Here is a 14,288-nt window from a genome sequence, read left to right as displayed (position 1 = left end):
GTTTGAGCTCATTTGTGGGCCTTGGTATCTAGTGATTGATGTTTTGACATGTGATTGCCATGGATGCTTGTTGAGTATTTATTCCTATTGGATAATCATTTATGCAGTGCTTGGCTAAGGACCACAAGTATGTGTTTGATTGTTGGCTTTTGTGTTAGTATGCCCACATGGCATTTGAATTGCAATGTTTGTTGTGCATTGATGCTTATTGACTGATATTTTCTACAGCGCATGGCTAAAGACCTCAGGTACGCCATTTGTTGATTACTGAGTGCCTATGCATGCTAGATATCGAGTAGGTTTGTGTGATTCGTGTTGTCTATGATTAGGCTAGGAGGCTATTTGATCCTTGACCCATATACTCCCACAAGCCCAATTCAATAGTAGAGACCGAGTTCCGGGCCTAGAGGGGTGCTACCTCACATGAGGTACCTTCCCGATAGGTAACCTGATCCCCAGACCCAGACTCAAGTTTCGTAGACCGCTTTTTCCATACTGGAGTCATCAAGGGTGTTTGTTCTTACTTAATTTTTCCCCTTTAAAAAATAAAAATAAGAAGTAAGTGGCGACTTCAAACAAAACCGTTCCTCATCGGGGGTAGATTTTTTTCAAAACTCGAAAACCACTTTTCCATTCTATTCCACACTACTTTTTAAAAAAAGAGATAGCGAGTCGCGCCATCCGAGTGGATCGGGTAAGGGTCCACAGTAACATTGATTATTTTTCTTGGTATCCATAATTAATTAATTAATTGTCACAATTCCCTCAATTCATTTAGTAGAGGTCGTACGTATATGGGCTTAGAGGGGTGCAACGGTTCACCATTGTACCTTCCCAATAAGTAATCTGACCCCCGAACCCAAACTTGATTTTTCATAGACCTGTTTTTTTCTTCAGGAGTCACACTAAGGGGTTTTCTTTCTTATTTTGTTTTTCCCTTGAAAAATAAAACAAAAAATAAGTGGCGACTCCAAGTCTTTTCAAAAAATCAAAATTTCGCCAAATAAATAAAAAAAAACTAGTTTTACCATTGAGTGGGAACGCATTGAGCAAAATATGGGGTCCACAAAATGGCAACTCCACTGCGGATTTTTGAGGGTCAAACTTGAACTCAAGTTGAAACAAATGTGGCGTTTGATTAGTCAGTTGATGGATACCTTCCCTTTGTGCTTCTCTATGCTTGAGTGATTATAGCACATTGAGGATTTTGATGTGGCGATTGTCTATGCCTGATTGCTATATCCATTTGCGACATTGGCATGCTAATGATATTGATCGATTCTACGTTTGCCATGATTATCCTATTCACTTTGACGTGTATGTTCATATTGTTATATATTCTGTTTGTCTTAGTGTTGATTCACCTGCTTGTATATTATCTTGATCATCTTAGAGCATGCTATCCTTGTCATATATCTATCTCGATTATCATATTTCTTGCTTAGCTTGTGTGTAGATTTGGATGATATACCTGTGGTTTGCTCTATTACCTGTTACATGACCTCTCTTATCTTACATGATGCATGTGTTGCTTGTTTGTGTGGGTCTCGCACCTATCCCCTTATTTCCAATTCCCTAGTCTTGGCCGAACTAGTTTCCCTTGATCTCATATTTGATATGAGACTTGTTACTTTGTTTGCTCTTCGACCGAGCTAGTGATTAGGAGTAGGGTCTAGCGATGGGCTATATCTATGTCTGGGGGAATTTCGGAGGTGACCGACACATTGATGCTTATTGAAGTCCTACCTTTGAAGACTTGTATAGCCCATAGCTAGATTTCAAGATATTTGTGTGGCCGGTGTGTTTTCTTTTTAGTTTTATAGGATTTTTCGAATGCACCCACGCCACTCACTATGCACCTTAGATCGTTGACGAGTGACCAGAGTTGTGAGATACGCCATCCATTAGGAGTGCTTTCACCATAGGAAACCCCTTGGGATGTCGAGGTAGTGCATGTGCGGAGGTGATGACCACCTTGCATGGAAGCGCCCCGTCTCTTCGGAGGTGTGCAGAGGGTTGCGTACCGTCGGATGGTACAATCGCTTCTGCTAGGGATCCTTTAAAGTCCATCATTTTTTCTTTTTAGGGCCACCTTGACCTTGTAGGATGAGCTTAGATCCTTTGATTAGGATTCCTTCCTCACACGTGGGTGCATCTGAGAGTCTTCAGAGCCGCTTTAGTCACCACCTAGGTTCAGTGTTTTTTCTTTTGGGTTTCCATGTGAGAGTGCTCAGAGATTGGTATGAGTTTGAGTATCGGTTGGATTACTCTTGTCATGTCGCCTTAGTTTGTTTTTTTCACTCGATGAGTTTAGTACGTTTTCTCTTTAGGGCTTTCGTCTTCCTTTTCTTGGCTTGGCACACCCCTTCACTTTGTTGTCACTTGCTAGATGCTTTGGGATATGTTCATTGATCATATTTTTACACTGTACACCTATCACGAGCCTAGTACCTCATTCTTTGTTTGATCATTGATTCAATTTTCAACTCGATGCTCACATTTTCATTACGAAAATGTGAAAGACACGTTTTCACATTCACATTCTTTTGAGAGGTTCGCCTTGATCACCTTATCATTTTTTCTTTTATGGAGCTCGAGTTAAACGTTGAGTTAAGGATATGCGGTTATAGATGGAGTATCGATCTCGTGATAGCGTGTTTCTCACACCTCTTTCATCTTGGATTATTGATAGGAATTCTCTAATCACATTTGTAGCCATTTCACAGTGGACACCTTTATGACTCTAGATTTCTCATTTTGCATCCAGATTTCGGATTGCCACCCCAGGACCATGTGCTTGCATGTTGTATTGTTGTCTTTTAAGATCTTATCTTGTGTCCTTCATCCATTTCGTTTGCATTGTAGGGAACCAGTTTAGGAGTTGGTTGAGTTTGGAGTCGCATACTTGGAGGAGAGTTAGAGGTCGATTGATCAGATCAGATTCACATCAGAGTTTAGATAGTTTAGTTGAGATGTCAGACGAGCTAGCTTCTACACTTACGTTTATTCAGGAGTTCATGGCAGGAATCAGTAGATGCTTGGATCAAATTGAGAGTTCTCACCAGGATCATCAGCTAGTCAGCATTAGCACTGACGAGACAGTTCCCCATGCATCTCAGACAGCACAAGTTCTTTCACCTGGGACTTCACATGGCGTTCCATTCCATCTATCAGATCATTGTGAGATAGCTCCACCACCTGTTGCCATGGTGTTGCCTCCCATTTTTACTACTACTGATGATACTAGATTGGCCGAGCAGGAGGCCAGGGTTAAGAGACTTGAGTCCAGGATGAGGCAGATCAGATTACAGGATGAAAGTTTGACTTGGGATGATAGGGATGGCATACTGACCACTAGTTTGCCCGCCAAGTTTTGCATGCCAAACATTGATCGTTATAGTGGGATTGGTTGTCCCAAGATCCACTTGAGACTATATAACATAGTCATGAGAGCACACGGGATAGATAAAGCACAGTTGGTGGCCCTTTTCCCCATGTCACTTAGTGGGGCAGCTCAGAGATGGTTCGCCTCAGTTGAGCCTTCGAGACTTCGCACTTGGGAGAATGTGGCTTATGAGTTTCTAACTCAGTTTACTTTCAGTGCCGACATTGATGTATCTAGACGAGAGTTAGAGGCCACTAGACAGAGACCAGACGAGTCTATTTCTTCCTTTGTCAGTCATTGGAGGGCAAAGGTGGCTGGTATGATAGATCGGCTTAAGGAGCAAGATCAGATTTATATGGTTCTTCGGAACCTACAGCTGAGTTTTGCTAGGCGCCTTGTGGGCATTCCATTTCAGGATCTTGAAAGTCTAGTTCATGCAGCTTTCAGTGGTTAGGAGGCCATTGCTCGAGGATTATGGATAGATACTGCTCCTTTCCCTAACAATAAGGGGAAGAAGTTGGTTGGATTATCTAGTAGGTCTCGAGAGGTTGACACTATTAGCTACCAGCATCAAAGACCTGCACATCACTCACCTTACAGGTCTCCTACAGTCATAGCTCATTTATCTCATCCACAGTATCAGTATCATCCGATTTATGTTCAGCAGCCTTACATTGCTCAGACTAGCATGCAGCTACGACCACCACATCCGAGAGTCACTACTTTCCCGCCGCCTAGACCATACACATGAAGGCCCGCGAGACAGTTCACTCCATTAGGCATGACTTTGACTAGAGCTTTTGAGAAGCTTAAAGATGCTGGTTTGATTGTTCCTTTGGCACCACACCCCTTGCCGCATCCTATTCCTCCTCATTTCCGCTCACATGAGCACTGTTCATTTCATCAGACTCAGGGACATGTAACATATTACTGCTCGACACTCCGCAATGCCATACAGGATTTGATTGATACTGGGTTGGTCAACTTGTCTGGACCAAGTGTGACCGTCAATCCCTTGCCTACACATTCTACACATGCAGTATCCTCTCCTCCTAGTCTTTAGTAGATTGATTTGGATGTTGATGGTATTGACAGTTGTATGGTATTTTGAGATATCCCGGGTTGAAGACTTAGTTCAATCGACATGGGTACATCACTTTGCAGTAGTTCAGTTCAGAGTGCTTCTCATTTTGATTATGGTCGTCATCAGAGTCATTTCCGTTTTGTTGAGTCCAGATTTTAGTTCACCATGGTTTTTTTTGTTTTGTTGAGTCCAGTTTAGTTCAGAGTCGTTGTTTATAGTCCATGTTAAGAGTTCAGTTGTTTGTAGTCCTCTATCATTACACTTGATGTACTCATTGTTTCACTTAGTGATATGATCTTTTTATTCCAGGTATGTGTTATTCTCTTTCTCATGGGTATGATTTACATATGTTGCCTTGATGTGTGTTATGCTTTTGATATGAGACATATTTTCACTTATACATAATGATCACTTTGACTTGACCTATCATGGAGGATTTTGAGCCCATTGACCTAGGATTAGGGGATCGACCTAGAAAGTTCGAGATTGTGACGCATTTCACCTTCTGATCAAAGCAGTACCATATCCATATCCATATCCCGACTTTGTGGACTTAGTAACCTTCCCATTTTGAGCCTGACATGACACCACCTCTTGGTACCATTATATGACTTTACTACCTTTATTCGCCTTAGCATACTACAGTGTCATTGTCTATTGCTTCCATCATTTTCTTTGATCTGACCAGGTAGAGTCTGAGATGGTTAGACTTAAGGTGAGTTTTGCATGATGAGAGAGTGGTTTGACATGCTTGACGATATTGCTACGGTAGAGGGGTTGTCATGGAGCATCCAGATCTGGGCCATTACACATGACTTTAGAGAGCCGGGATGACTAGAGATGGTGATGTTATAAGATGATGGTGAGTGGCATGTGATGATAGAGTGAGCTGATTTTCAGATGACATTGATGATTATCACAGAGCATCCAGGGTAGGAGCTTTCACACAATTTCAAAGGAGTTGACATGTCTATGTTTGATAGATGTCAGTTTTTAGTATTGACCACGTGAGATTTTGAGAGTATGATGTTCGAGGTAGTGGTCAAAGGATGGGTGGCCATCATTTCATGAGCCCATTCACCCTATCACCCTTACATATAGAGTTACCCGTTGCTAGCCTATTGAGCCTCACGTGAGCACCATAACCTTTCTTTTCATCACCTCATTTACCTATTACATTGGGTTAGGGACCCTATAGTGCTTGCATGCTTTGATTACATACGTCATGAGTTCTAAACCTGACATACGTATTCAGAACTCATCCCTCACACTTCATTGTGATCTTTTCCATTTGGACATCATCTAGTCACTTTTTTCAGCATCACATATCACCACTTGCGATATTCGTTCTCTGTGTTTTTTCTCATCATTGCCTACTCGACATTATCCTTGTTTCACCTTCAGTGGTGGTTTTTCACACATCACTGCATGGAGGATTGCCACGTTATTTCCCTCCGTTCACCCCATGGGCAGTGGTTTAGAGATCTCAATTTGAGAAATTGTCTTGTTAGTGAGGATTCATGGTACATTTGTATGTGAAGAGGGTTTGATCATTTAGGTATATATTTTTCACAGGAGGTCATTCATTATTGATCAGAGTATGTGCAAAAAAAAAAAAAGTGCATTGTTCATTATACCGTTTTCCATTGAGCACATGTATGGATGTGCTAGTTTGCTTCATTGAGTTTATGTGTTAGAGATAGTTCATATGGGAGTTTCTTTCTGGGATTCTATCTTCGTATATATTTTGGGTAAGAGTATGAGTCGCTCATTCGATTTTTGTGAGAGAGGTGAGCGACCTTTCTTTAGGGTCTCTGGATCCTTGCCCCATTCGTCATTACAATCATTTTCTAGTGACTTATCTCCTTGCTTTGATGCAGGTTGACCATCACTCATTTTTCTATCTTTTTGTCTTCTTCTATCTTTATTTTATTCTTCCATTTCACTCTACCTCATTTGATTTCTTATTTTCTCATTCTGCTTAATGTTTGACTTGGGCTCAACATCCACACTTTATTCTTGCTTATTCGATAAGCCATTCCTTTATCATCACTTCTCGTGTGGGGATCCCTAGGTTTGGGGACTCATGACATTTTCTACGCATCGCATCTCATGCATGAGGGGTATGGGGATTATATCATTGGGATATTTGTGTCTAGTTTCTTTTCGTTTCTTTCACCCTATTACCTTGGCCTACGTTACGTCCTGCGTCTTAAGACCACCTTAAGGCCATGACTTCAAACATTGTGCTTGATAGCTCACACGTGGGCAATACTTGGGATCAGTTGGAGATTATTTCTTAGAGCATGATGAATGAGGAGCTATGATATGATTTACACTGGGGCATACCCTTATTATCAGTGATGGATTTTCGGAGGTGATGTATTCTACATTAGGGCATACCCTGCTCATCGATGACGATTTCTTTTGGGATGGTGCCTTGCACTGGGGCATAGTCAGTCTTCACCTAGGTTATGATGGATTGGGAGTGCTGAGATGACCCTACATTAGGGCATAACCACTTCAGAGATTGCACATGTTGAGACATAGCCCTCTCATTGGCGATGAACTTTGATTTCTCTTGGAGCATAGACACTTCAGATGGTTTATACTGGGGCATAGCCACTTCATTCATATTCATAGAGCACGAGGATTTTGATTCATATGGATTATGTTGAGATGTTTCCATTTTTAGCATCAGGAGTAGAGATTGATTGATTTGTTGACGTACAGTACGCATGATCCTCTTCAGCAGTTGTTTACTCGGATACATTACTTTATAATGGGGCATAGCCGGGATGGATAACATTTTTCATTAGAGTATAGCCACCCTATCAGATCCTTTACACTGGGGCATATCCATCTTTTGGAGAGATATCAGATTGATTCTTTACATTGGAGCATCTGACGGGTGATATGGAGATTATTGGATTGTTTCATTTCGTCCTCATTGCATACTGGGGCATAGCCATCTAATGGGATGTTTTGACATCAATACTTGACTTTCTTTAACCATTTTCAATGTATTTTCATATTTAAATATTATATATTTTGTTTAATAAATTTAAAATATTAATACATTTATATAAAAATGAATAAATAATATCATAATATTATTAATTTTTTAATTATATATGTTTTAAATATTTTTAAATTATTTTTTAATTTTAATAAAATATAACTTATATATTTATGATGTCACCGGTTCGACCACCGATCCGACCAGTGAACCGTGAACCGGTAACTTTTTCGCTTCAATGTCCGATCCAGTTCTGAAAACATTAGTGGTAATATTGGGCTTAAAGTGGAATACATCCAATGTTTCATTGGGTTGTGCCCAATTATTTTACTTAGGAAATATCAAGGACATGAGCCTGGAACCGGCAAATGGGATCGTCATTTTAACGATTCGATTGCTAATTGGCCCATTTAAGACATTATTTCCATGCATATCCAATGCATTTGATTTCAAAAGCAAATCATATCAAGTACATCATGTCAAGATCAATCCTATAAGGATGACTAGAAAAATGGTCACTCTTAATACAAGAGTTTGAAACTATTTACATCACTCAAAGAGCCATAAAAGGCCAAGTATAGCTAATTTCCTAAGTAATCATCATATCTATGCAAATTAGGAGCTAACTAAAGACTTTCTCGATGATGAAGTACTTTTAGTTGAAACTTTATCTCCACAGTGAATGTTTTTTTATGGATCATCTCATCATGAAGGAGCAAGTGCTAGAGTAGTATTTGTTACCTTCGAGGAAGATATTCTTCCACACTCCTTCATCCGTATTAAAAAGTATTCAAACAATATGGTCGAATACCAAGTCTTGATACTTGGGTTGGAGATGACTATGGATGCAAAGAATAGGCGAATTAAAGTTCTAGGTGATTCAAAACTAATCAACTCCTTGGCTTCTATGAGGTAAAGAAACCATAATTAACCTTATACTGTTGCAACACAACTAGTTTGTTAAGATGGTTTTTAGGATATCACCAGTGAACATATTCTAAGGAAAAAAAAAAAACAAGCAAGTCGCTACTTTAGCAAAGCTTGCATATACTCTTGCTTTACCAGAAAAATAAGCCAAAATCTTAATTTATCAAAGTTAGGGTGGGCCAATAAATTTTTAAGAGGAAATTGATGAAGAAGAGGTGAACCAATATCCATTTTTAGGTTGAAAAAGAAGACTGGTAGTCACTTATCTAATACTTAGAAAATGGAAACCCCTTGATGATTTATATCATAGAATTGAAATATGATGATGAGTGATGACCATCTCGGTTCATTTACTACAATATTACTTTTTATAGGTGGTCATTCGATGGACTGTTTCTTCATTGCTTAAGAGAAGATGAATCAGTCAAGGCTCTACAAGAAGCACATTTATGGGCATGTAGTGCCCACCAATTTAGTCTAAAATTATATTTTCAAGTAAAAAAAAAAATGGCACTGGCCAACAATGGTTGAAGACTCCATGAATTATGTAAAAAGATGTTATGCTTATCAAGTTTATGAAAACTTTATTCATTAACTACTAGAATCCTTACATCTTACCATTGCTTCATAGCCTTTCAATGCATGAGGACTTAATGTAGTAGGAGCAATCACACCAAAGTCTTAAGGAGGTTATACATATATATTGACAGCTAGGACCACTACTCCAAATGAGTAGAAGTTGTACCACTTAAAGAAGTAAATGAGGAAACTGCTATTAACTTCATTCAAATTAACATCATTGATCGATATGGTGTTCCTTAATACATAATAACTTATAATGGGAAATTTTCTACAATAATTTGATTAATAAACTATGTCAAAATTTTAGGTTCAACCAACATAACTCTTCCATGAGTAACACACAACTAATGGTCTTACTAAAGCTTTTAACAAAACTCTGCAATTTACTTAAGAAAATTATTAATAGGTGAAAGAGATATTAGCATGAGAAAGGGAGTGAAGCACTTTGGGCATATTGAATTACTTATTGCACATATACTCAAGCTACCCCATACTCTCTTATATATGGAGTTGAAGTTGTACTTATTCTTGAACATCATATTCTTTCACTAAGAATCACTATCTAAGAAGGCTTAACAAGTGAGAAGAATATGTGTCCTCGACTTTCTAAATTAAAAGCACTTGATGAAAAAAAAAAAAAGACTTGAGGAACAATAAAGAATAAAATGTTATCAAACACATCTTTCTAGAGTTTTTAACAAAAAGGTACGACTTCGCTCATTTCAAGTAGAGGACTTGGTGCTTATTGTTTGAAGACCAATCATTACTACTCTTAGAACCAATGGAAAGTTCTTGCCGAAATGAGAGAAACCATATGTTGTGCAATAAGTTTATACAAATGGTTCCTACAAGATTATTACTGAAGATGGTTAAAAAAAATTAGACTAGTCAATGGAAAATTTCTGAAGCACTACTACACTTGAAGACTTGTTATCGCTTCTTAGAACATGAGCTTAAATTGCATATTGCTCCTAGTTTGCAAGAACTTAAACTATGAATGACTATATATATATATATATATATATATATATATATATATATATATATATATATATATTTTCTTGAGCTATGTTATGACTTGATCTCATCTTAGATATGTAGTCAACTTGAAAATTTATTCACAAAAGATACAAATCATGGGTTTCTTGTAAGTAGAGACTATAGTAGAGGGGTGACTTGTCTTAGCTGTCGGGATGAGTTTCCCATGCTGAGTGCACTAGTGTATGTGATGCACACTGGACATAACCTATAGTGAATCATGAAACAAGACTATCAATTGTCATGCTTCACCAAGCTACTATATTGCATGAACTCGCAACCTTGAGAGAATATTGAGTTTATACTGAAATCAACAGGAGACTTTGACTTATTGGTAAAACCCTAAAGTTATCATATATCCTTATGGATCGGGTCACTATTAATGGAGGCTGGTGACAATAGGTATTCTTAATAAAGACACCATGATATCTCATAGGATTGTGATAGTATACCCCTTTAGGTGATCTAAAGGACATGTGATCATGAAATCTATGGTCACAGTAATTCCTTTAGTGGAATTTGACAAATGCTCCTTAAAGTTAGAGTATGTAAGTTGATCATATAATAAGTGTGATCTATAACTTAAGGATTTAAGAGGTAATCTTAAAAAGTGATAGCATTACCTTGTTAGATTACGAACATCAGTTTATATGAAATCTACATGCAATGGATAATAGGTCATAGATATGAGTTTCATCCCATTGTTATTTACATAGGATATTAGAGTGCTATTGAATTTTTTTTTTTTTTTAATGGAATGTTGAATCAATTTCATAATTGGATTATGATAGAGCTAGTACTCTTATGGGTCCTAGTGGTTTTTGCTCTTAGCTCATATACCATGATGACATGATTTATGAGGGTTAGATTGACTCTAAGTTCATTCTTGTGCATAAGAGCATTTTGGTAATTACACAAAATTGCATAAGAGATGGTAAACTAGGTATCTAGTTTGGGCTAATTAATTAATTAGATAGTCTTATGTGGTTAATTAATCAATTATGACCATTTTTGGGCTAGATTAAGTGACCCAAGTCTTGATAGGTTTAAGTCAATACAGTCCAATGAGCAACCCTATAAATACCCCTTTATAGGTTAGGGTTTCCTAATAACCTTTTGGTGAAAGTTATCTTCCATTGCCAAAGATATAGAAAGAGAGTCATAACTTTCTTTCTTCCAAAGCTCATATTTTGGAGTGCCAAGAACATGGTTTGACTCATCGGGTGGAATATTTTGGGTATACGAGACCTTCAGACATGTTCTTCATCGCAAAGAATTGATCTAAGAACATGCAGATCTACGTATGAGCATTTTTTTCTCTAAATCTTTATTCTAATATAGTTTTTTATCAATGTTTTCAAAACTCGACCAGTCATTGAACCGAAAAAGTTACTGGTTCAGGGTTCACTGGTCAGATCGACGGTTGAACCGGTGACGTTATAAATATATATTTTATATATTATTAAAATTTAAAAATTTCATAAATAAAAATAATAAATTCTATCTAAACTAAATAAAATATGGAAATGATTCAAATTTTAATTACAATAAATAAATCAACAAAAATGTTAATGAATTAAAATTTCAATAATTCCAATAAATTAAAATTTCAATGTGTAATAAATAAAAAAAATGAAAAAAATGAAAAATATTTAATATTAAACATAAAATAAGACATTAAATATAAAAGATAAAATTAAATTTTAAAAATGGAAGTTTAAGATTTGAGATTTCATCCGCTTCTGGGCAATAGAAAGGCGTGTCGGCAAGACTGCTGGTTGTTTTTGGTAGGTTAGGGTTAGGAAGAGCTCGGTTGTTGTGGTGGTTGGGGTCGCAGGGGGCAAAGACTGCTGGTGGGGAGGGAAGGGGGGTGGAAGAAGATTGGTTTGGTTTGGTTGCTGCTGCTAGCGATGGGGCGCCCCAGGGTGGAGCTGGGACCGCATGAGAGGGGGAGGAGGGAGGGGATAGGAAATTGGTTGAATCGTCTAGTTCATCGATCAGACCCTCGGTTTGTCTTATTCGATTCTGGCTCAAACATTTTCTGGTCCAATTTTTAAACCATGGTTTTTATAGTCATATATTTTCGCTTTGATAGATTTTTAATGAAGCCTAGGATAATTTATGTGAACCTTAAGAGATCTAAGGACATGGAACAGAGTAATTTGAGGTTCCCAATAGTTCGACACCTATTGCCTACGTCAACTTTCCTCAAGCTCCAACCGAGTGAGGGTTCCACTATTCTTGAAGCTTCAACCAAGCTTCCAATCCTTTACACTTGAATTTCAACTCTAATGGGTTCTATAAGATTCTTTCAAGTATCCCTCAACTTGAAGCTTTGAATGCATAGAACCTCACTTTAGAAATTAATGAAAAACACTCTTAACCTAGCTAATAAATGCACAAATACAAAGGAAAGTTAGGATGAATGACAAGGGTATACTAGGATGGTTTGCAATTGAAAATCAATGCACCAAAGATGGAAAATGAGAGCTTTTGATGAGAAACAAGTAAGTAGAAAATTGATTGCAGGTATACTCTATGTCCTAAATGAAGTGAAACTCTCAATTTATAAGTTTCTAGTATTAGGCACCAAAAATACCAAAAGTGACCTTGTTTAGTCAAGCTCCAGTTTGATCGATTAACTAGCCGTTGGACATTAAATGCATAGTAAGTGACCGTTGGACTTTAATTAAGCCTTGACCGAGATTGCAAGCTCATTGGAAGAGAGAGAAGAAAACTTGCACTCCACGATTGGTACTCAATTGGGAGGAGGTATCTGGTTGATCGGTTTCTTGTCTAGTTTAGTCGATTGACTAGTTCCTCAACTGGTTTACTTAAATTGTTCCGAAAACCTATCTTTTTCAATTTCTTTCACTTTTAACACTTAGGCAAAGTCTTTAAGTACATTAATAGGTCAAGTTATAAAATGTTTACCTAAGATTCAAGTGAGAATACTCGAATTTTAATTAAAAATCAATTTTAATACATAAATCGAGTATTGAAAGATGCATGATTTATTATGAAAGACCTAGGTGTACCCATGCATTCACCTTACAATTAAATCGTAGGCTTGAATGGTCTTCACACATGCTTGAACTTGTATTCATTTGGTCATTTGATGATTATTTTGAATTTCCATTTGGTTTTCTTAATCATAACTTGAAACTCATCTTGATTTTAAAGTAATTAATAATTTAACCATAGTTTGTTATCATCAAAATGTGATTAAGAGAACTCTTGGGCTAACATTTGTTATGAAATGTTATAAGAAAGAATATAATTCCCTTTCAAAAAACCAAGATGACTCAAACTCAATAGTTGTAAGTCTTAACTAAATGGCAATTCCAATGAATGTATTAGAAGAAATGATTTCATAGAAGTAAAGTGCCTAACCTCGTATTCTTGTTAAGAAAAATGAATATAACCAAAGAAAAAAAATATCTCCTTTAAATTCTTTCTTTCTGAAGACCTATGTAGATGATGAAAAACCAATAAACTAAAAGGAGTCAATTCCTCCTCTCTCTCTTTGATAATTTTGATGGAGATAATGAAAATGAGTCATGTACTTGCTTCTCTATAATTACTCTTCCATGAGTTCAAACAAGAAGGAAAATTCCTCTTTAAGCATCATTAAAAGAGTAAAGGAAAAAAAACATATATATATTATCTTTCGATCTTGAGTAAAGAGGAATATAATTCTTTTTTAAACACCATTGATGAAGAAGGATTCGATGATCTTGAACAAAGAAGAATATAATGCCCCTTTGCATTATTGATGAAGAAGGAATATAATAATAATAATAATAAATAAATACCTCACAATGGGGGAAGCTTGCAACCCAACTTGGAGAATTAATCTCTAAATATGAAATATGAAAAATAAAGTAGAGAGGTGAGGTATTCATTGGAAGACTTCATAAGCTATTATTTATTGATAAAATCCCTATTGATTTAAAATTAAGTATTAAATCACTTAATTATTAAAATTTGTAAGAAGAGCCAAAGGACATATTGGAGATAATCTACTCAAATTATTAAATTTACAATTTTGTCCATAATTTTTTTTATTTGAAAAAATTTGTGTGTACAATTCAAATCATGGATTTCTTAAAACAATAATCATAATGTTCCAAATATTTAATCTTAGGAAATCCAATTGGTTAAAATTTTTTGCTTTGAAAAAATAAATTTTAATTTTTATTATGCTAAAAATTAAAATTTGGCATACTAATTAAACCCCAAATACTAAACAT

Source organism: Vitis riparia, chromosome 17, assembly GCF_004353265.1.
Source record: "Vitis riparia cultivar Riparia Gloire de Montpellier isolate 1030 chromosome 17, EGFV_Vit.rip_1.0, whole genome shotgun sequence".
Classification (NCBI taxonomy): Eukaryota; Viridiplantae; Streptophyta; class Magnoliopsida; order Vitales; family Vitaceae; genus Vitis; species Vitis riparia.
The sequence above is the reverse complement of the archived record's forward strand: the minus strand, read 5'-3'. Positions refer to the sequence as shown.